Source organism: Marmota flaviventris, chromosome 8 (assembly GCF_047511675.1).
Source record: "Marmota flaviventris isolate mMarFla1 chromosome 8, mMarFla1.hap1, whole genome shotgun sequence".
Classification (NCBI taxonomy): Eukaryota; Metazoa; Chordata; class Mammalia; order Rodentia; family Sciuridae; genus Marmota; species Marmota flaviventris.
Genome location: NC_092505.1, coordinates 59,595,582 through 59,618,473, shown reverse-complemented (window position 1 = coordinate 59,618,473; position 22,892 = coordinate 59,595,582). Strand labels below are relative to the sequence as shown.

The window sequence follows — 22,892 nt, the reverse complement described above, 5'->3', positions numbered from 1 at the left end:
ATAAAATATGGAAAAGTTAGGCCAAAAGCTATACTCAGTACAGCATCCAGAGTGATCTTATCAGGTTAAATCAGGTCACTCCTCCACCTAAGACCTACAAATGGTTTCTCTGTCCACTCGGAGAGAAAGTAGAAGTCCTTGCCATGTATGACAGGGCCTGTGTTAGTTTTCTATTGCTGCTGTAACAATTACTTCAAACAATGGCATAAAACAACACAAATATCTTACAGTGCTTGAGGTCAGATATCTAAAATAGCTCTCAGTGGGCAATTATCAAGGTGTTAGCAGGGCTGTGTTTTTGTGTTCCTTTCGTAAAGCTCTCAGGGAGAATCTTCTCTAGAGGCCACTTTCTCTTCTTGGCTCATGATCCCCTTTCTTCATGTTTAAAGCCAGCAGTGTAGGGCCAAGTCCTTCTCACACTGCTCTCTCTCTCTCTTTTTCTTCTGCCTCTTTCTTCCACGTTGAAGGATCCTTGTGATTATATTGGGCCCACTTGGATAATCTAGGATAATCCTCATTTCCAGGTCAACTGAATAGCAACCATCTGCAACCCTAATTCCCATTCACCATATAAATAACATACAGGTTCTGGGGATTCAAAAGTGGGCATCTTTGGGAGGCCATTATTCTTATTGCCCCATTATTTCTCTGATTATGTCTTCTATCCTCCACCCCATTCTCCTCTCACTATAACAACCTCCTCAATGTTTCCCAAACAAATAAGAACACATTTGCCTCAGAAGCACTGCAATTATTCTTTCCCTAGATTTCTACATAGTTCTCTTTTTACTTCTTAGGATCTTTTCTCATTGTTTGGATATAATGTGTCCTCCAAAAGCTCCTCTGTTAATGCAGAAATGTTCAGAGGTGAAATGATAAGATTATGAGAGCTGTGATCTAATCAGTCCATCCTAGTTTGAATGGACTGACTGGATGGTAACTATAAGCAGGTATGGCATGGTTGGAGGAAGTATGTCACTGGGGTTGTGCCTAAGAAGGATACAACTTCCCTGCGGCCCCATACCCTTCCTCTCTCAACTTCCTGGCATCATGATCTAAGCAGTTTTCCTCTACTGTGCCCTTCAGCCATGATATTCCGGGTTCCCTTGGGCCCAGAGTGGCAGAGCCAGCCAACGGTGGACTAAATCTCTGAAACTAAGCCAAAATAAACTTTTTCTCCTCTAAGTTGTTCTTGCCAGGTTTCCATCACAACTAAAAAGTAGACTGAAACACTCATTTCACCTAAAGTGAAGTCTTAACTACCACCTAAACTGAAATAAAAAGTTTAAAAGATATTTTAAGATCCCTTTCCCTACTGTAATTTCAATAACATACTCTAATAATTTCATTTATTGTCTGCTTCACTCAATACAATCCATGAGGACAGAAATTTTGACTTGTTTTATTCGTCGCTGAATCTCAGTACTTTAAACAGGGTATAACTCATAGTAAATACTAAATAAACATTTTGGAGAGGTGAATTGATGAATGAAGCAAGCCTCAAGAAGTTTCACAGGAATGATAACATTCAGAATAGAGTCTCTGACCACAAGTATAAAGGTAGATATTAATAACAAAAACAGACATATTTTTGATAACTGTACTTATTAATAATTCAAAATCAAAGAAATAATAAAGGAAGCAAATGTAGCTTTAAATAAAGTAATTCATATCAAAACCTGTGAAATGCAGCTAATCTGTATACTTTGAGAAAAACTTAAGCCTTAAATGTGTATATTAGAAAAGATGAAAGCCTAAACACCAATAAATTAATGTCCAGCTTGGAACTTTGATGAAAAAAAAATAGGTACAAAGGAAGTAGAAGAAGGAAAATAATAAAGAGGAAGCTAATAAAATATCTAACAAATACAATATAGAGGTCAAAAGTTGGTACCTTGAAAAGGTTAACTTAACCAAATTCTAGTGAAACTAATCAAGATTAAAAAATGAGAACTACCTCACATATCATAATAAAAAGATATGCTGCAGGCAATAAAAACATAAAATATAGTAATAAATTTTGTCAGCAAATTTGAAAACTTTGGAAGAAATGGGCAAAATCCTAGAAAGTTATAACTTGCCCAAATTTGCTTAAAAGTAAATAGAAAATCTGCATAGCCCATACAGTAAAAGTAACTGAATAAAAAGTTTAAAATCTTTCTACAAATAACACTCCAAACAACTTGACCAAATTTTAGCAAATGTCCAGGGAAAAGAAATAAAATCTTTTGCAAACTATCAAAAACTAAATAAAAAAGATAAACACTCCTCAACTCATTTTATGATGCTAACATTGTATTGACAGGAATAATAACAGAAAGGAAAATAACAAGCATGTCTCCAGATGCAAATGAATATTAGCAAACCAAACCCTATATGTATACACACACATATTTACATATATATGTATGATTATGTTAAAACATATGCATATTAGTACATTATAAACACATCTAAAATAATAAATCACATCAATTGGATTTATTTTAAGAATATAACATTGGTTTAACATTTGAAATCAATAAATGTAATTCATGCTATTAAGATTAAAGGAAAAGAAATTATATGATCATCTCATTAGGTGTCCACTAAAGGCAAGGAGAAACCTGAATGCCACTGTCAGAGAACATTAAAACCAGAAAGAAAAACTAGGAGGTGAGTAACTACTTCTAGTGGCACTTAATTGTGTAAAGAAAGAAGATAACGCACTTAAATCCCCAAATTCTAGGCTCATGAAATTCACATACTTTCTAAGAGTATGCTTAAGAGAATTGTATCTCTTGAAGATATAGTGTTGAAATAATTAAGACCTCATAATTAGTTTCAGAAATAAGGTTTATAGTCTCTATCACTCTCTCATTTCTTGCTGTGTCACTTAAATATTTATTATTTTAACTAACTTATTGTTTCTTTCCCTTGACCCCACTATTTTATTTAGGGCGTGATTCTGGCAAGCAACTTTACAGTTAGTGCACAGACTAACGAATATCAAGACAGAAGAACAACCCAAATAGAAGAAGGATGGCTATCACTCCTGGACTAAATTCTTAAAGCTTGAGTTTTCTTCTAATGTGGAAGAATTGAGTGATTTTTCAGTTATAAAAAGGATACACGTATTACATACTTTTAAGTATACTGTAAGTCAAATGGTATTGGTGGATATTGCCCATTCAAAAGAGTAGACCTCAATGAAATTGTTTGAATGCTAAGCAGTTTTTAACTGCTAAGCATCAATACCCTCTCCCAATTTTCAGAGAGTTTTCCAGAGTCTACCAAACTACTGTCCCATCACTTATGGTTTAGTCAATTGAAGAGGCTCACCTCTGGAATCTTAAGTCTCCATCAGGTGTCATAAAAAAATGAAGGTAAGGAAAACATAAGTATAAGGGAATAACAAGACATAAAGACAAGAAAGGTACACGGAAGAATTCATTCCACTGACCAGAGGCATCCAGTGCCTGGTGTCAGCAGTGGTGCCAGAAGCTATCCAGGGAATCATCATTGGAATGTTCAAGATCATACAGTGCCGAAGTAGTAAAGCCCAAAGAAGAAAACCTGTTTTCTGACTCTAAGGTCAACATTCTTTCTACTATACCTTGATATTTCTTCTTTAAGTCAGAAACCTCATTGGTAGTTTGGAACTGATAATTTTTCTGTACTTTTAATACTAAATTTTTGTTTGTTCAGATCTTAGCCTGTCTTCCTTAAGAGAGAGATTTCCAAAGAGAGAAAGACCTAGATACCACTCTCTTCAAAATTCATCAAAATTTTTATATTTAGTAAGCATGAAAAACTAAATAAATAATGCCTAGATTGTATGTGCTCTTGATAATAAACTCAGGAATAATCCGTAAAAATTGGAACCTAAATTAAAAACAGTGTGTTCTGCTCTGTTTCTATGGTAACATAATGAGGAAAAAACTAGACTGCCTAAAAGATATTTTAATTTCGAACCATTGGTTCCAGTTTTAGTATCATTTTTAGAAAAATCCGTATAAATCTAGTCATTACTATTACCAAAATCCACATATTAATACCATGTATTCCCAAAGGAAGTGTACCACAGTACCTCTGCTGAAGGTTTATATCAGCCTCTCACAGATATAACAGGTATAACCTGACAGTGTCTTGCTTTGCCTTGGCCTACCCCAAGAAACTCTCTTCTGCTCCGGAAAGTCTCTCACATTGCTACCTGAGACACTGACAGGAACCCTGGGGCACTGTTGTGTGCAACTCAGAAGCACAAGGATGTCCACACGTACGGAACCAACATAGAATGGGAGTTGATGGATAATCCTTTTCCCTTGCATCCTCTAAGTGTCAGTTCTTAGCCATATTTTATCAGCCTCCTTAGAAGGTTCTGGCATGACCAACAGTAACTACCCAGCGACAAACACATCTTTAGTTGGCTTTTCCTTTCCCTTTTTCACTCCTCCATCAATTACCCCTGGTCCCTGAAATTACTTTGTAAATAGATTAACTATACAGAAGCCTTTGACTCAAGATGTGCTTTTGGGGGACCCCATGCTAAGAGGTCAACCTTGGATAGATTTATGTATCTGTATGTATGGTTCTTACTAAGATTTCACTACAGTTATTTTTTTAAATTTAGTGCCCAGTTATTTTAAATTATACATCATAATTATTGAAATAGTATACTTCTTCTTGCCCTAGAGATTTTGTGGGTCTCTATAATGTCTCTTCCTTAATGAATTGAATAAAAAAAAAAACAGAGCTTTGAAAAGTCACTTAACCTCCCTATGCCTCAACTACCACATTTATTAAAGTGGAATATAATTCCTACTTCACAGGTTGTTATTATAATTCAATGAGGTAATATGTGTGGAAATGCCCATTACAGTGCGGGGCAGATAATCCACCTGGAGAGTACTGTTAGCTGCTGTTATTATCATTATTACTAGAATTGGTTTTACTTGAAAGTCTGCCATCATGAGGATAAAATATCCATTTTGTAGAGTTGGTATTTCCACCTAAAATCTCTCACTGCATTCTATTTTGTAGCCATAAATAAATATTTGAATTCATTTAACGCTTAGAATCAAGGTATCACCACAGAATAAACTGAGAAAACCTCTGTATAAATCTTTGAAATGAGAGGCTTCAAGACATTCTCTCTTTAACAAATAGCTTTGCCTCACAACAAACCCTACCCTGTAGTTCCTCCAACGCACAACTCTTGCACAGTCTTTCATCAACTCAACGGGGATAGAAAAATCCTATGATGTAAGAGAAAACTAAAAAAAAAAATACATCATGAAAAATGCACAGTTATATTGTGGTTATAAAATGACTTGGTTAACAAGTGCACTAGCTAAATGACTAGGAATTCCAGAGATCCTGCCACTGGTTCCCTACCTATTCCTATCGAGGCTATAATATAGCACCACCTGTTGGCATTTCAGACTAAAGCTTAGTTTATTGATGAGCGTGTTCCTGGATCCAGTATTGATTGGTACTTCCAGGGAAGAATTAGTGATGCCAAGAATAATCAGTGGGCATTTTTTCATCACCTTGATTCAAGAATACTGGGTCATGATATACAGGGATCCACTCTGTTTTCTGAAGCAGACTGTCTGCCATTTAAACTAACTTCATTTAACACCACATCCTCCCTTAGAAAGTAATTACTTCAGCCTGTCCTACCCATGAGAAAAGGGACAAACGTAGAACCTGGATTATCAATATAATTATATATTAATTTGTATTATTGGTAAAGTACACTATAATAGGGTTTCATAATATTTGTTGAAATCATACTATCTCCTGGGCTCTGTCCAAGGTACTGGTAATACATTCACTACCAAAAATTGATAGATCTTTGCTCTTATGAAATCTTCAGTCTAGTAGAAAAGACAAAAATTCATCATAACATTCTAAAAACAAAGTAACACATATTATGAAAGAGAGAGGTCAGGTTCTAAGGGGACCTATAATTTGAGATAATCAAAGTGTTCTGGAAAGAGTTCCCTTAGGATGTGATTCCTGCACAAAGGCTGAAAGTTAACTAGGCAAAGAGGAAGTGAATAATTTCTAGCACAGGCCATAGAGATATTTTAAAGCAAACTTATACATTTTTTAGAATATTTTTTAGTTGTCAGTGGACCTTTTTTTTTAATATGCGGTGCTGAGGATCGAACCCAGTGCCTCACACATACGAGGTAAGCGCTATACCACTGAGCCACAATCCCAGCCCAGCAAACCTGTACATTTTTTTATAATGTTTCTTTTCTTTTTAAAAAAATATTTATTTTTTAGGTGTAGATGGACACAACACAATACCTTTATTTACTTATTTTTTTATATGGTGCTGAGGATCCAACCCGGGCCCCGCCCATATTAGGTGAGGTAGATGAACCACATCTACCACATCGGTAGATGAGCCACAATCCCCAGCCCCAAACCTGTACATTTTAATTCCTCTTTGTAAATCCTGTTTTCCTGTGACTTTTCTCCTTTGAGATAAACCATGAGTTTTGTTGTACACAGACATGGATAGAACAGGTACCTCAGGAGAAACATCATTCCTCTGCTATGAGAACAAATGTTACATTTTTTAATTCATGGTAAGACTTCTTTCTTTTAGTTAGATTTCAAGAGATGGGAGAGTCCTACTTTTGCTGTTGTTCTTCTTATTACTGTTTGTAGTTTTGTTTTAAATTCAGTAGTTCCCCTTAAATATTAAGAGACAAGTCAAGTAGATTTACACAAAAGTATTACATTGTAAGATGATCCTGAAGATAAGTTGGAGGACCTTACATAAATAGGGTTCCGACAGCAAGAAGGTGAGAGAATACAGAGAAGGTCAGGGAGGTCAAATATGGAATTTACTTTCCCTGTGTGGTGTCATGGAGGCACTACTACAGAGCAGTGGCCAGGAAAAGTCTCTTTTGTTATTGCTTGTTTCTAACAACTTTATTGAAATATAATTCATATAACATACAATTCACCTTTTAAAGTATACAATTCAGTGGTTTTTGGTATGAGTAATTATTACCCCCATCAACACTAAAACATTTTCATCACCCCAAGAAGTTCCCTGTTCATAGCTATTCCCTCCCTTACTTTTGATGCTCTACTGCCTTGCCCTAATCAATGAATAATCTACTACTTTTAAATATATGTACATATTTATGAATATACATTATAAATAGTGTATTTATAAAGCATATAAATATGTAGACTGTGGGGACAAGTGCATGGTGTACTGCATACATGGCATATGTTAAGGGCTTCTGAGTGGCAAAGCACTCCCCCATGCTAGGCTTGCGAGTAGCAAACCGATTACCCAAAAGGCACAGCCCTGGGCGTGAGGCCCTGTGTTGCAGTCCCTGCACTTCCTCCATGGCCCACTCCTCAACTGGTTGCTGCAAGGACAGTTAGCAGAAATTACATTGCTGGCTGCCTGTAATCTGCTTAGCTATTGCCTGAGTATATATACATGGTAACTGTGCGATAAAATCAGATCTGCTTCCTGCTTGGTCTCTGGAGGTCTTGATTAGTGACTCCACAGCCACACTCTCTTCTACCCTATTCTGTGGACCTCCTTGCTGGACGGGAGAGAGCCCATGCAGTAGACTACATATATAAGTATATTTATACACATATAAATATGTACATATATTTATATATAGACACACACAAAAAGATTTCTGTATTCTGAACTTTCATATAAATGGAATCATATAGTATGTGGGTTTTTTGGTGACTGGTTTATTTCACTTAGCATGATGTTTTCAAGTTTTATCTATGTTGTAACAATGTTGTCAGTACTTTGTTTTTTTTTATGGCCCAGTAATATTCTATTTCATGGATATACTGCATTTTGTCAATCTATTCATTAGTTGATGGACATTTGCTTTGTTTTCACCTTCTGGCTTTTATGAGTAATGCTGCTATAAGTATATGAGTCCTATAGTAACTTTATGTTTTATACTGGGGAACTCCCAGACCATTTTCCAAAGTAGGTGTTAGAGTCTGTAAACAAGTCAAGATGGCGCCTGGCATTTTGCCAGAGGCAGTGGTTTGTGAAGTAATGCCAGCGAAGAATTAAGTGTGGAGATTCCTTATTGGTTGACTGCTGTATTTAGTTTATGTTAATTAAGATAAGCTGTGTGGAATGTATATATACCCCTCCTGTCCTACAATAAACAGCTCCTACTCCTGCTGTATCAATGTACACAAGTTGTTCGTCACCCCCCGGTTAGTTTGCTGCAGCCGGACTGACATCATTTTACATTCCCACTAATTATGTTCAGAGTTATAATTTTTCTATATACCCAACATTTGCAAAGTCAAAAAACAAGCCGAAAGACAGTCTCACTGTAACTGGACATAATCTATTATGGTGCTACAGAAATGGTGATTTCAAGCATCAAATGAATTCAAATATTTACATAGGGCTGCAAAATACAATGCAATGAAAAGGTTTTAGGTGTAAAACCTACATGTCTACAAAATGGACATTTTATCCCCATGATGACAGACTTTCAAGTTAAAACTAATTCTACTAACAATGATAGTAACAGCAGCTCATAGTACTTTCTAGGTTGACTATCTGCATGGCACTATAATGGGCATTTTCATACATATTACATCATATGATGGTGTTTTAGTCATCTTTTTCACCACTGTCACCAAAGACCTAACAAGAACAATTAAAGGAGAAAAAAAGTTTATTTTCAGAATTTCAGTCCATAGACAGCTGGCTACGGGCCTGTGTGGTGGAGGAAAGTGGTTCAGGACATGATAATCAGAAAACAGAGACAAAGCTCTGCTCAGCAAGACAAAATATATATCCCAAAAGCACGTCTCCAGAGACCCATCCCCTCCAGCCATGCTCTACCTGCCTACAGTTACTTTCCAGTCAATCCCTATCAGAGTATTAACACACTGATTAAGACTTTCATAACCCAATCATTCATCTCTAAGCTTTCTTGCTTAGAGAAACAAGAAATTAGAATATTTCAAATTTCATTTTCTCATGAAACTTTTCTTTTAATGGGTCTCAAAATTCTCAGAAAGATTTTTGATCAAATTGTTTCCATTAAAAAGGATTGATTTTATAGCAGTGCAACTCGCTATAGACAAGATATGGAACCAGCCCAGGTGCCCATCAATAGATGAATGAATTAAGAAAGTGTGATATATATATATATATACACAATGGAGTTTTACTCAGCCATAAAGAAGATGAAATTATAGCATTTGTTGGTGAGTGGATGGAACTAGAGAACATCATGCTAAGTGAAACAAGCCAGATTCAGAAAATCAAGGGTCGAATGTTTTCTCATGTAAGTGGAACTAGAGCAAAGTCAGGAGAGGGAAAGGGAGAGTCAGACATAATAAAGATATATGGAAGATCAGTGGAGTAGAAGAAGGAGATTGAGAGGAACAGAAGAGGAACAGTAAAGGGGAGGGAATACAATTATATATATATAATTTTATTTATACATTTTATATATTTATTTTATATTTTATATGTATTTATTTTATATATTTCATATGTATTTATTTTATTTATATATTATATATAATTATATATCACATATATAATTATATATCATATATGTGTGTGTGTGTGTGTATATATATATATATCAGTGAATTCCACCATTTTGTGTATCTATAAAGGACCAATTAAAAATAAATAAGTGAAAGGAAGACCAGTAGAGAAAAAGAAATAGGGAAAGGGAGGAGGGGAGGGATTAGGGGGCATAGGGACCCAACTATTATGTATAACTGTAATGCACCAATAAAAGCAAAAAAAAAAAAATGGGGGTATGGTGACATGCATCTGTAATCCCAGCAGCTTGGGAGGCTGAGGCAGGAGGATCAAGAGTTCAAAGCCACCCTCATCAAAAGTGAGGCGCTAAGCAACTCATTGAGACCCTGTAAAAATAAAATACAAAATAGGACTGGGGATGTGGCTCAGTGGTCAAGGGCCCCTAAATTCAATCCCTGGTACCACCAAAAAAGTATTGATTTTAAAAACTAGTTATTTTAAAGCTACCCCCCCTGCCAAAATGTTCCACAAAACATTGTCCTTTCCTTCTGAAGGTTTTATGATGCATTGTTATCATTAACCACTCCTTTACTATTAAACTTAAATGGCCATTGAGACAAACAGTTGTGAGATAATTCTTCTACCACTAAGACTGGGGTGGCAAGTGTTAGGGGTAATATTCATTTAGCCTTCTGAGCTTTCTAAGCAGACTTGGTGACTTTGCAGCTCCAGCAGCCTTCTTGTCCATGGCTTTGATGACACCCCCAGAAACTGTTGGCCTCATATCACAAATAGCAAAACAACCCGAGGAGGATGGTCAGAGAAGCTCTCAATGCTCATGGGCTTGCCTGAACAATATCAAAGATGTCAGTTTCACCAGATTTCAAGAATTTAGAACCATCTTCCAGCTTCTACTAGAGAAGAGAGACAAGCGCATTACCACCAATTTTGCAAACATCTTAAGACTTGTCAGTAGGACAAGGTGGTGGCAGAATGCAATCCAAAATTTCAAGCAGCCTGGTTCCACTGGCACTGCCATCTTTATGGGTGACTTTCCATCCTTTGAACCAAGGCATATCTGCACTTGGCTCTGGTATGTTGTCACCATTCCAACCAGAAACCGGCACAAATGCTACTGTGTCATGGTGGTAGCCAATTTTCTTAATGTAGATGCTGATTTCCTTAATGATTTCCTCATACCTCTTCTGGTTGTAGGGTGACTCAGTGGAATCCATTTGGTTAATACCAACAATTAGTTGTTTCACACCCAGTGTGTAAACCAGAAGGGCATGCTCTCAGTTTTGCCCATTCTTGGAGATACCAACTTAAAATTCACCAACACCAGCTGTAACAATCAAGACAGCACAGTCAGCCTGGGTATGCCTGTAATCATGTTTTTGATAACATCTGTATCATGGGGCATCAACAATAGTCTTGAGCTGGGTTTGTGGCTCAGTGGTAAAGCATTTGCCCAGCATGTGTGAGAGGCACTGGGTTCAATTATCAGCACCACATATAAATAAATTAATAAAATAAAGATCCATCAACAATAGTTGTGTAATACTTGCTGGTCTCAAATTTCCACAGGGAGATGTCAATAGTAATACCACACTCATGTTCTGCTTTCAGTTTATCCAAGACCCAGGCATACTTGGAAAGAGCCATTCCCATCTCAGCAGCCCCCTTTTCAAATTTTTCAATGGTTTTTTTGTCATTCCCACCCCATTTGTAGATTAGATGGTCAGTAGTGATGGACTTGGCCAAAAATACATGTCCAATGACAAGTCTTTTCCTTTCCTATTTTGGCTTTGACTTAGTGATGATTTTCATGACACCTGTGTTGTGAAAAAATTGATTTCAAATATTTTATTTTTAGTTGTATATGTCATTTCATTTTTCTTCTGTCAGGTTAGTTGTATTTTCAAAAAAAATATGTATTAATTTCATCCAAATTTATGGTAGAAACATTGTTCATAATTGTCTTAGTGTGTTTTGATTTTTATAAGATCTATCCTCTTTTTCGAAACTAAGGCAGGCAATTTGCATTTCTCTTTTTTTTTTTTTTCTGTAGTGGTGGAATAGTCATGGAATAACAGTTAGGGACCACCTGGATGAAATAATCCTGGCAATCTTCTCATCTAAGAAATACTAATTGAATTATATTTACAAAGATCCTTTTCCAAACAATGCAACATTCATAAATTCTAGGGATTTTAAGACAGACCTATCTTTTTGGATGTCACCCATTACAACTTGGTTTGCAACAATTTTACACTTGATATGTGTAGGTGTCATCTTTTATTTATCATGCTTATAGTTCACCATAGTCCTTAATCTATGGCTTGATATATTTCAATTTTTTAAAAATATTCTTTTTATATTCTAGTCAAATGTTGCTTCTGCCTATTCTCTTTTCTCTTTCTGGGTTTTAAACATAATTTAGACTTTCTAAATATGATTCATGTGCACCAGTTTGCTAGAATTGATTATTTAATACTGAGGAAATTTATGTGATTGTGTACCATGGATTCCTTGGAATTATCCATTATGAGAATATTTACAATGTGGCAATCAGCAAACACTACAAATTAATATTTCCCCCACCCCTACCCCAAGCTGGATTATCAGTATAATAGTGTACACCTGTGTTATACTGTTTTGTTCTTTCAATCCTTTTGTCTTATTATGCTTCAACTAGGATATTTTCTATTCTTCTGTCTTCCAGTTGACTAAATCTATGTTCTTCTGTATTGAATCTCATAAACCCCATCTAGTGAGTTCTTGATTTCAAATATTTTGTTTTTAGTTGTATATGTCATTTCATTTTTTGTAGATTCCAATTCTTTGATGAATTTTTCTATCATTTCTTCTATTTTTCCATGCCTTCCTTAATATTCCTAACCATATTAATCAAAGTTATTTTAAATTCCTTGTTATTAACTTCAATATCTGTACCATGTGTGGCCCTAACTCAACTGTCTGCTTTTTCTTTTCACCATAAATCACATTTGTCATGTCTCACAGTATGTCTAGAATTTTTTATGGTATGGTAACTTCTGTGTATTAAAAAAAAAAAAGATATGGTTCTTCAGATAATGTTAATTGTCACCAAAAAGAGTTTCTCCTGTCTTCCTTTTCCTTGTCCTTCTTGGAATTTTTATTGAATTTTTATTCAATTTTATTGAAAGGCTGATGTGTTTCCAAATCTTCCACTCCGGTAAACTGTGGAAGATACATCTCTGCCCTTCCAAGATTCTCATCTCAGCTCTTCAGCTTCCTGTCTCCTACACTTTAAATCCTAGCAAATGTCTTAAAGGAGAGACCAGATGTATGTTTAAGGTAAGTTCCCTTCCTTGGTCGTCTTAATTTTTTAAATATAGATGAGATATAGATATAAATATAAATGAGATATAGGGGCTTCGGCTCTGCTTTTTAGAAATCTTAAGCTTAGCTCCTCAGCCACCTGTACAGCACCAAAGCTTGGCTAAGACCTGTGTGGAAAGTCAGGCATGTATCTGAAGTATTTCAGGTTTCCTGTGTAACCACTAAAAAACATTATTTATGTCTCTTTCTCTAAGCAGAATCACTCCTACTCCCAGGGAAAGAAAGGAGCATTGTTTACCTACCTACCTGAGAGTGGTTCTTCCTTTTCTGGAATTCTAGTATTATAAACTTGCTTTTACAGCTGATACTTTTTAAAATATATTTGCAATTCACCTGGATATTGCAATAGAAACATTAGAGTGCCACAATCTATATATCCTACTTCTTGGGAGAAGTCTCATCATTTCAATTTTTTAAATACCCTCAGTAGATTCTCATGACAGGCCAATATAAGCAATACTGACTTCATCAAAGAAACAATTACAAGGTTGAGGTCTGGGCTGAACTACCTGTAATTCTCTTGGTTTTCCCTCATGACTACAGGATAAATGGACTCCCATTTGTCATGCCTATCAAGTTTCATGGAGGAAAAAGGAGAAAGTCCATAGAGCAGAAAAGGCATACCAGCAAAGAATCATTAACTTTAAAGAAGTATTCCCAAGAGTTCTTACCTTAAACTTCCATTATTTTTATCATTGACCAAAACTGTATCACTTACCCAGTTCTGTTTGTAAGGGAGGTTGAGAAATGAAATACTTTTTAATCTGTGTACACTGTTGCTCATGAAAATTGGGCTTGTCATACTAAGGATAAGGAGAAAATTAATATTAGGTGAGCAGCTAACAATCTCTGCGACAATTCCATTTTTAGCACTTCTTTCAGCTTTTTTCTTATCTACTAATAAATTCTTCTCTATAATTGCACAAGAGAAAACTTATTTTCTGCTCCAAGTACCTTATCAAAAGTCAAAAAAAATCATTCTGCCATTTCATATTTGCATGCAAGCAGCATGACTTCCCTATCTACAGTGGTCCTTTATCAATGAAAATGAAATAATTTTACTGGCACCATGTTTCTACATCATTCAGTTCCAATAAGAAATTTTCAGTAAATAATTTCTTTACTGATCTCTGCCAAACTGCTTTGGAGGATTTCGTTTTTCAACGTAACTTTTTAAAAATAAATACTGAGTGACATGATAAAAGGACAACTGCTTATCTTAAAGATCACAGCTTAGAATTTTTTATTTTTTATTACTTTAATTAGATATAAATAACAGTAGAATGCATTTTGATTCATTGTACACAACAACTTAGAATCTTCAATAAACCATGAAATTAGAGCAAGTAAGGATATGATTTATTAGTGACAATGGTTAAATATTTCTCTGTCCATGGTAAGAGGACAACAGGCTTTAGCTTCAGTAGACTGGGGTGGTAATTAAGACCACAGAAACTTTGAGGGAGTGAAATGTATTACCATGAAAATTAGTTGAATCAACTTTAAGCATTTCAAAACAATACCTTTTCACTTATGTGTGCAAATTTTCATTTACAGAACCTCTCTTGGAAATGATCCTATTTAGAGGGTAAAAGAAGGACCAGATGGCCATCACAATTCATTGAAATTTTATAATGAAACATAATTATGACCTAAAGATATCTGACAAATATGTATATACTTATGATGAAAAGGGCTTATTTCAGATAATAATAAAATAGAGGTCTTTTCCATGATGTTCTGTAGGCAGCAGGGTAGGAGAAATAAAAGTGATAGATACTATTATTAACATTTTCATAGTAAGTAGAAAATCAATAACCAACTTCTCCTTTTGGTTTCTTCAGTATAAACAAATAGGATTAAGAAAATTAGCAAAGGATAAAAAAGAAGGAAAGAAATCACATACTTGCCACCAATTAAAAAGGTGCTACTTTGTTAACAGTTGCTCACTGTTTCAGGAGGAAATTTTTCACTTCTCTGATTCTGTCGTCATGGCAATGAAAATTGAGACCTATTTCTTCCCAGCTCTAAAATTCCATATAGCAATGATTCACTGAAGCATGAGACAATTCATGCTTCAGAGAAAAGGCAATGGGTAGGAGGAGGAACATGTGTGGGAGATCCTCCCAGGGGCTGGTGCCAGGCACTTTGCATCATCTCATTTAACCCTACCATTAAAACCAGGAAGTATATTCAACTCATAAAGAAGGAAACATCCTCACAAAGCACCTTGACCAAGAATACATAAGTAAAGGGAGGTAGTAGGGAATGAAACTGACCAAATTATGTTGCATTCATGAACAAATATGTAGCAACTAGGTCCACTATTATGTATAATTTTACTTTACCAATAAATTTTTTAAAGAAACAACACCATAAAAAAGAATACATAAGTAAGTTAGTGCAGTTGGAATTTAGATGTTTCTGACTTCTGAGGTCATGCTATATTCCCTTTGTCACAGTTCTTCTAGACCAAAAAAAAAAAAAAAAAACATAGTGTGATTTTTAATCCCAGGCCCTTAGCAAGAATTTCAGATGTGTTTTTCTTATTTTTTTGAAAACTCAAAAAAAAAAAAAAGTAAACTGATCTCCAACAGGAAGGCCTCACCTCCTTTCCTGGGAGCTTATGTATAGCATTTTTCTGATATTTACACCCATGCCTGAAATAATATACTACAATATTGTTCTAGTTATAAACATATTGGAATATTTAATGGAGAGGAAAGATGCAAAGTGATGGAAGCTGAGCTGATTAAGCAAGCAGCCCATATGAAAACTGACTGATGATATTTTATGCAGACTCAAAATTTAACTACCTTGGGACAATTTTTTTAACATGTGCCAGGTGTTTCACCTGGACAGCTAAGAATCAAATCTTCTGGTGTGTAGCTAGCATTCAATATCTGTTTAGATTTTATATGCACGTTTTTATATTTTGTTCTTTCCTTCCTCTTTTTGTTGGTTGCTGATTTGGTTTGGTGAGGTTTGGGTTGGTTTGGTTTCGTTTGGTTGGTTTGGTTTTGGGGTTTCAGATTTTTTTTTTTTCCTCTAACAGGAAACAAAGCAGTATAGAGACTCCTGTAGAGTTAAAGAGAAAATTGGGGACAATGATCAGGATGCATGCCATTTCCTCCATGTCTGGTGGATGGCTCCAGGTTCCTGTGAGATCAATATTAGGACAAAACACCATATTCATGAAAGGAGGATTTAAATACAATAGGCTCCACATTTTGTCCAGGTGATTGAATGTAATACAAAATCAGACAGATATTCTCCCTTCCCCCAGCTCCACCATGGACACAGCTTTGACACACAGCAGATAGACAGCAGCAATGCCCACCAGTCAGGAGGCTCACACAAAGTGGAAGAACACACAATTGTTCATGAGCACTTGTGAAACACCAGAGTCAGGGAGATTCCTTGAAACAACTGGAAGAAAATGTTGAGAGAAAAGCTAAATCCTGTGAGAACCGAGAGGGCTGGGAGACAAGACAGAGATAAATCTTACATAGCCACAGTTTTACTCACAGTGAGGTTACATGTTTACAGCTTTTAAAAAATCCACATTAAGTGAACAACTCTTTAGAAATAGTGAATATGTGTTTTCTGAGTCAATGTCGCAGTTGCAATCTTCTTCACATTATTTATGACCACTGCTTGTGATGAAATCTGGTTCTGCAATGGTTAAAAGTATCAAGATAAACCCAGGACGAGGATTCATAAATGAGGACATTCATTTTACAGAGAGACTGTGGTATATGCTGCTCCAGGTATGTATTTTTCCTTTGAATTATTATATACTGTGGGATTTCTAACTTAATTATATGATAAAACTATCAATATGCAAGTAGTGACATTTATTTATTTATTTTATTTCTTGCTGAAGTTCCAGAACTAGGGTCATAGACTTTTATTTCTAAGTAGTTTTATCTCTGATACCTGACCTATTCCCTACAAACCTCAAAACAAACAAGATCCGTCACAGCTACAGCCAGTGTAGTAGCCACTTTCTTATTGATTCAGAAGCACAAGAAGGCCAAAATAGCCAAGCAGCCATCTCAACTTCCACTTCAATGAAACAATTGTACCATCCCCTTAGAGAAAGCATTCTTCACTTTGGAATGAAGGCTTTTAGATAGAAAATCTGGACTGCAAAAATTTGGGATTGTGGATCGCTAGGGAAAATAATGAGAGAAGGCAGTGCTATTGTGTACCCTTGATTACTGAACCATGAATCCTAGGGAGACAACACCATATATTAGGCACTAGACTTGCAATACATACTATATGTTACAGGATATTTTTTCAGCTCTGCAAAAGTATTGCTACCTACCTTCCACCATCTCTGTCTATGCAAAAAGTCTACCATTATTTCAAGCTAGATGCTTTGAAATGGTGTTGAATATGACAAGATCAATGAATTCTGTGACCGTGAGCCCTTTTTTTTTTTTTTTTTTTTTTTTTTTTGCTGCACTTCATTTATTCTGAAATTTCTTCCTTCGTCAGAAGCGATAAGATGTGGAATACCGTAACAGTGGATAAGGCATTCAGGAAGGCCACAGAATTAGATTTGGCAAAGCACAGGAAAAAGAAAATACATGCTGAAAATTAAGTACATAATCTGTGAAGAATAATGGAAGTTGTTCCTTAATGGAAGTTGTCCAATATAATCAATTAATCTACCACTAAGTAGCTGGCTGAATATTCAGGGTCATCTCACAAATTTATTTTTCACAGTTGTGATGAAAGATGTACCCTTTGGACCTCAAGACTTTCCCGAGGTGGAAGAAGTTTTTAACATAATAAATCCACTCTCATTTTCCAATCTTCCCATGCTTTGGATACCCTCCTCTATAATATGCCAAGGCAGATCTAGTATTTCACATCATTAATGGTGTACATTATTTAGCTTGAATTTCAACATGGATTATGTAATTTAATACAGAATATTAGATCTTCCTAATCTCTGAGTAGCAGCCTTAATTCCATCTGCAACCTTAAGTCCTCTTTGTTATGTAACGCAACATACTCACAGGCTACAAATTAGAATGTTGATATCCTTGGGACAGGGGCTGCCTACCATACCTTTCCAACTTACTTACCTCAAGTTTCTTTTTTTTTTAGTTGTAGATGGACACAATATCTTCGTTTGTTTGTTTATTTATTTATTATGTGATGCCGAGGATCAAACCCAGTGCCTCACACATATACTACTAAGCCACAACCCCAGGCCTCATATTCCTTTTATCTTCTTAGCTATTTTCTCTGCAGGCCCATTCTCCTCCACTCAATTCAAAGTGTTAATACATCTTCTGTTTTCTGCCTGCAAGTGACCTCATCCATTCTTGTGACTTTAAATATCATATAAATTCTATTTCTTTGGCTAAAATGTTGTTCTATTCTTGTGTGTGTGTGTGTGTGTGTGTGTGCGGTGCTTGAACCCAGGGCCTTGAGACAAGCACTCTACAAACTGAGCTATATCCACAGCCCTCCTGTTCTCTGTCTTTACACTTGGTTCTCCTTCAAGGGGCCTTACTTTATCACTATATCGATAATAGTCCCCTCACATCATTCACAATCACATCACTCTGTGTATTTGCAGTCCTTCATAGGACTAATGATATTTTGTATCTATTTTGTTGGTTTATGTATTTGTTTACTGAAGATCTCCCTGATTAGAATTAAGGTCCCGGAAGACAGAGGCCTTGCAAATGTCATATTTTGTTGTACTTGCCATACGTGCTCAAAAATGCATAGAACAAATCAACCAATAAATTAAAGAATGAATAAATGGAGCAAGAATACCCCTTAAAGGAGGGTGTTATATAAAGACCAGAAAAAAAATAGAAAACCAAGATAGAGTTTTAACAGAGATAAAGGAAGAAATGAATTGTCCAAAAATTCAATGTATAAAAAGCCTAAGATGCAGACTGAAATGGAGCAAACAATGCTATATATATTTATGAATATGTCAAAATGAACTCCACTATGATATAATAACAATAATGCACTAATAAAAATTTTAAAGGCTAAGAAAGAGCATGGGGAAAATATCCCAATGAATCTTAGTCATTTTAGTAAAGTCATTTAGTCACTTTAGTAAGATATCCCAATATAATGGAGGCGGGCCAGATTGCAGTGGGCTATAAAGCAGATGGGACATAAGGAACTACAGAAACATAAGCTAGTTCTTCACATTTTTGTTTTTTTAATTGACATAATAATTTTACATATTTCTATGGTACAGTATGATATTTCAGTACAAATATAGAATGTGTAATGATCAAATCAGGATAATTAGCCTATTCATCACCTCAAACATTTATCATTACTTTGTGATGAGAAGATTCAAATCCTGTCTTCTAACTATGTGAAATACTTTGCTGTGCAAAGAAACACCAGACCTTATTCCTCCTAAACAACCTCTCCCTATCTGCCCCTCCCTGACTCTTCAGCTTCTAATAACCTGCATTCTACACTGAACTTCTATGAGATTGACTTTTTTAACTTCTGCAGATGAGTGAAGATAAAAGGTACTTATCTTTCTGTGCCTAGCTTATTTCACTTCACATACTGTCATCCACAGGATTTCATTCCTTTTGGAAGCTTAATAATATTCCTTTGTGTATATATACAACATTTTCTTAATTCACTCATCTGTTCATGGACACTTGGGTTGATTTCGCACCTTGGCTATTGTGAATAGTGCTGCAATAAACATGAAAAGCATAAATATCTCTTTGACATACTGGTTTTCCCACAGTTTGTTTGTTTGTTTGTTTTGTTTTGTTTTGTTTACTGTGAAGGAAAGTAAAAGACAGATTTGTTCCCTACAGAGATAGAAAGCAAGAAGCAGAGGAAAGGTATAATTTGTAAGTTCCAAAGAAGGAGACTGACAAAGAAGATGAAGAAACTGTAACCTGATCTTGAGACAAGGTCACATTCTCAGACTGAGAGATGAGATACTAGCTGTGGCTTGAGAGTAGAAATAAAAACTTGTAGAACTATTGAGGAGATAATGGAAGTGGAGCCAACTAACAACATGAAGGCCCAAATCAGGGTGAAAATGTCTGGTTTTCACAGAGTGCTTTGACAGCAGAAAAACTCAGCTCTCAGTAGTGAGGCTATGTCAACAAGTCTCAATCCCCGTGGTGACAATGATATTCCCTTTAGCGTCTGATCTCTGCAAATCTGAACAATGTATGAAGGAGGTTATGCCTAAGTCACAATTTTAATAGTCTATGCTCATAGTCTTCTGGTAATGATCTGAGCCTTGAGAAGTCTGCTACAACCCAGGTCGAAAAGTCAAGGAAACACAAAATCCTAATTATCCTGTGGAGAGAGTCAGGGAAAGTTTAGTGAAGATATAACAATGTGAGCTGAGCCTTAAGGTGTAAGCAATGATCCCCAGAAGGTGTATTCAGACTCAAATTACTATTCAATGACAGTCTTCCTTCTTTGTGCCAGGCATTGTGCTTGAATACACAATTTATTCTTCACTACACCTTATTATGTAAGTAGAAATAGAAGTACATAGAATTTTTATGTTCATTACCAAAAGGTTAAGTGACATCTGAAAGACACGATGTAAATAGTAATAATGAAGAAATATCTAATACAAGTGTATTTGAGTCCAAATTCCATCCCCTTTCCATTTTTTCATGTAACTTATTACAACATGAAGTGGTCTTAGGTCTTAAAGCAGCCTATTAAAAGCAAACCACAGCCAGGTGTGATGACACACACCTGTAATCTCCGTGGCTCAAGAGGCTAAAGCTGGAGAGGCTGAGGCTGGAGAACCACAAGTTCAACTTAGCAAGGTCTAAGCAACTTAGTGAGACCCTGTTTCAAAAAATAAAAAACCACAACACATAAAAAGGGCTGGGGATATGGCTCAGTGGTTGTGAGCCCCTGGGTTTAATCCTGAAAAAAAAAAAAAAAAAAAATATATATATATATATATATATATATATATATATATATATATATTCGGCAGATGCAGAAACACTGGCATTACTACCTACTTTATCTGCTGTGCTTAATATCATCTAAAGCCTAATGCCAAAGCTACCAAGCAACTTTCTATATTCTGATAAATTATATAGCATTCAAAGATACTGCCATATCTGGCTCTGCCAAAGCAAATGGTTCCATGTTCTGTTCTCTTTCATCAATGGCATCAAGCAAAACTGAAAAATTAGAATAAGTTCTAATCTACCTTAATCTGCTTTATAATTTCCAGGGCTATAAGAAAAGTGAGATCAAAATAGAAATCCATACTTATGAGACTTAATTTGCATAATCAGAAGTCCCTAAAGTATTATGTGGTACCTGATACCTGCTGATGCCTACTCTCTTGAAGGAAACATACAAGAAAACATGATTAGGAACACTGATATTCAAGGTCAGCCCAATGTCACAGGCTAACAAAAAATCTAAGGCTGTAGTCACGAACAATTCTTCCCTGGAAAATCACACTCACATGGAAACAGCTTTAGTAGAAATGCAAAACTTCATATTCAACTACATAAAGTCAATAGTTTACCCTCAATCAAAAGTTCAAAAATAAGGATACAGAATTTACATACCATTTATCATAGGCTGACTTGTCAATTTTCCATAGACTTGAATTGGTTGCATTAAATAATTCAGACAGCTATAGACAGTTCCCTATTTTTGAGAATCACTTGATATCCTGAAATGAGGTGTTGGCAGTGTGGAGAACCCCATCCTTCAAACTTCAGCTTCTCCAGGATTCTGGCATACTCCAAAGACTGACAACCACTGAGATTCACTCAGTGCCTTCTAGTTCACCACCGTGCCATTTCACAGTCCTCTGACTAGGAACCTGCCTCAGGCCCAGAGACATTGGAAAGAATGAACCCAATATGTTATCAAGCCCAAAAGTTTTAGGGGATTCTGAAGAGCCCAGGACACAGATTTATCAAGATAGAGTCTAAACTTCAGTAACATGGACAACTGCAGAGCTGCATAAACTATCACATTTCTCTGAACCTTCTAGGGGACTGTGCCACAAAGAATCTCAATAGATAATATATCTGATAACAGTGATTTCAATCTGACAAAAGATAAAAGCAAAATTAAAATGGCAAAGGCATAACTAGTTAGTTACTTTTCTTGGTACTTTCCATCTTATCTAATTCAATCATCCCAATTTTGAGGTCTATGTGATATTTTTGTATAAGAGATAACCACCAATTCCTCGCTTCCATTCTTGTGACTTTAAATATCATATAAATTCTGCTAAAATGTTGTTCTACTCTTCACACATGGTTCTCCTTCAAGAGGCCTCACTTTATCACTATATCAATAATAGTTCCCCCACATCACTCACAATCACATCATTCTGAGTATTTACAGTCCTTTATAGGGGGGCCTAGGCAGGCCTATGGCACAAGATGAACAAGGGCGAGCAACAGGGAAAGCCCTGGGGGCAAATAGCAGCGGGAGTGCACGCAGCAGAGCCCAATGCATGGCAGTGACATCTCGAAGAGCACGTGGAGTGCAAGCAATCGGGAGGACTCTGAGGGTGGCCAAGCTTAACAGCTGCTGAGGCAGCAGTGGCCGCTCAGAGGCCCAGTGCAAACAGCGCAGGGCCATACCCGCTCTGGTCTTGGTCCAGCAGCACTCAGGGCCAACGTCACAGCTTTTGGCCCTGGGGAACCAGCCAGGACTACCAATATTCTAACTTCAGATGGCCAACATGCGAAGCACTCAAGGTGGGACAGCGCAGAGGGTGGGGACCCCAGAACTGCAAGCAGAATTTCGAGTCACACGGAAAATACAGACAAATGGCTCTAGCCATGCCGCTGGGACGACGACAAGAGAGACCCTTTGTGCATGGGCTTCTTCCAAGCCCCGCCTCCCACGCTTTCGAGGGCTTCCTCTGGGTCCTCTACACCATCACTCAGGGGGCCTTCCGCCTGTCTTCCAGCTTTGCCAATCCTGCTCGTTGCAGTCTCTG

The 22,892-nt window shown here is 36.3% G+C and overlaps 1 pseudogene; it reads right to left on the bottom strand.

The window, feature by feature from the left end:
* Nucleotides 1–10,482: 10,482 nt before the first annotated feature.
* Nucleotides 10,483–22,528, bottom strand: LOC114093325 (elongation factor 1-alpha 1-like; annotated as a pseudogene).
* Nucleotides 22,529–22,892: the final 364 nt, after the last annotated feature.